Below are 2,500 nucleotides of genomic sequence, written 5' to 3' on the forward strand. Positions count from 1 at the left end.
TGGCGAGGGAGCTGATGTTCAGTTCCCACTTGAGGTCCCGGCAGAGAATAGTGCCCAGGAAGCGGAAGGACTCCACAATTTTGACTGCGGAGTCTAACAGGGTGATGGCGGTGAGTGGGGCTGTATTCTTCCTGAAGTCCACAACCATCTCAACTGTCCTTAGAGCATTTAGCTCTAAGTTGTTCTGGCTACACCAGGTCACCAGGTTGTCAGCTTCCCACCTATAGTCAGACTCATCCCCACCAGAGATCAGCCCAATGAGGGTGGTGTCGTCCGACAAACTTCAAGAGTTTGACGGACAGATGATTGGAGGCGCAGCTGTTGGTATACAGGGAGAAGAGCAGTGGGCAAAGGACGCAGCCCTGAGGAGTTCCCGTGCTGATGGACCTGGAGTCAGAGACTTCTGTTCCCGGCTTAACGCACTGCTTCCTGTCAGAGAGGAAGTCTGTGATCCACCTGCAGGTGGAGTAGGGCACGTTCAGCTGGAAGAGCTTGTCCTGAAGCAGGGCAGGGATGATGGTGTTGAAGGCAGAGCTGAAGTCCACAAACAGGATCCTGGCGTAGGATGCTGGGGCGTCCACATGCTGTAGGGTGAAGTGGAGGGCCATGTTAACTGCGTCGTCCACAGACCTGTTGGCTCTGTAGGCAAACTGAAGGGGGTCCAGGAGAGGGTCTGTGATGGCTTTGAGGTGTGCCAGGAGCAGGCGCTCAAAAGACTTCATTACCACAGATGTAAGGGCGACCGGTCTGTAATCATTTAGTCCTGTTGGCCTTAGCTTTTTGGGCACAGCGATGATGGTGGAGGACTTGAGACAGGCTGGTACATGGCATGTCTCCAGGGAGGTGTTAAAGATGTTGGTGAACACCGGAGACAGCTGGTCAGCGCAGTGCCTGAGGGTGGCTGGAGAGACAGAGTCCGGCCCGGCTGCTTTGCGTGGATTCTGCCTCTTGAAAAGCCCATTAACTTCTCCCTCCTGAAAGGAGAGAGTCGTTTCTGTAGTATGGGTGGGGGATGGGGCCTCTTGGGTGGGAAGGGGTGGTTCAGGACAGTCCAATTGTCTTTCAAATCTACGGTAGAACTCGTTCAGGTCGTTGGCTAGGCGGGAGTCGTTAGTGGTGTGGGGCGCTCTGGGTTTGTAGTTGGTGATGTGCCTGAGCCCTTTGGCAGACAGAAGCAGCGTCGTTAGTAGAGAACTGGTGTTTTAGTGTCTCTGAGTACAGTCGTTTAGCCTCTCTCACCGCTTTGCTAAACCTGTTCTTCGACTCCTTGAATCTGTCTCTATCCCCACTCCTAAACGCTTCCTCCTTCTCCAACCTCAACCTTTTGAGCTTTGCTGAGAACCAGGGCTTGTTGTTGTTAAAGTTCACCCTGGTACGTGTTGGGATACAGCAGTCCTCACAGAAGCTGATGTACACAGCCTCTGTGAGTTCATCCAGACTATTGGTAGCAGTCGTGAACATATCCCAGTCAGTACAGTCTAAGCACGCCCGCAAATCTTCCACAGCCTCACTGGTCCACTGTTTAGATGTCCTCACAGCAGGTTTACAGAGTTTTAGTTGCTGCCTGTATGCACGAATCAGGTGGACCAAGGGAGTTCTGTGCGAGCCGAACAGCCCCGTGACCCACAAGAGAAACATCCCCGCCAAATTCGAGCGTTTGACGGGGTCTATCCGTGAAAAAATATTCACGTTTTTGAGTGCACATGCATTTCTGCTGCAAATGCCTCTGGAAGTTTCATGCGGTTCGTATGCCAATTGTGGCAACACGAAAATGACCCGTTTTCCCATTCCGAGGGATTTCTGTGCGACCCTAACAGCCCCGTGAGCCACAAGAGACACATCCCCGCCAATTTCTAGCGTTTCACGGGGTCTATCCGTGAAAAATATAGACGTTTTTGAGTGCACATGCATTTCTGCTGCAGATGCCTCTGGAAGTTTCATGCCGTTCGTACGCAATGTGGCAACACGAAAATGACCCCTTTTCCCATTCCGAGGGATTTCTGTGCGACCCTAACTAACAGCGCCCGTGAGCCACAAGAGAGACATCCCCGCCAATTTATAGCGTTTCACGGGGTCTATCCGTGAAAAATATAGACGTTTTTGAGTGCACATGCATTCCTGCTGCAAATGCCTCTGGAAGTTTCATGCCGTTCCTATGCAATGTGGCCACACAAAAATGACCCGTTTTCCCATTCCGAGGCATTTCTGTGCGACCCTAACAGCCCCGTGAGCCACAAGAGAGACATCCCCGCCAACTTCTAGCGTTTGACGGGGTCTATGCGTGAAAAATATTAAAATTTTTGAGTGCACGTGCCTTTCTGCTGCAAATGCCTCTGGAAGTTTCATGGCGTTCCTATGCAATGTGGCAACACGAAAATGACCCCTTTTCCCATTCCGAGGGAGTTCTGTGCCACCCTAACAGCCCCGTGAGCCACAAGAGACACATCCCCGCCAATTTCTAGCGTTTCACGGGGTCTATCCGTGAAACATATAGAAGTTT

This window comes from Petromyzon marinus, unplaced genomic scaffold (genome assembly GCF_048934315.1).
Source record: "Petromyzon marinus isolate PM22_M1 ecotype Great Lakes invasive population unplaced genomic scaffold, UKy_Petmar_22M1.pri1.0 PM_G_Scaffold_21, whole genome shotgun sequence".
In the NCBI taxonomy this organism is placed as follows: Eukaryota; Metazoa; Chordata; class Hyperoartia; order Petromyzontiformes; family Petromyzontidae; genus Petromyzon; species Petromyzon marinus.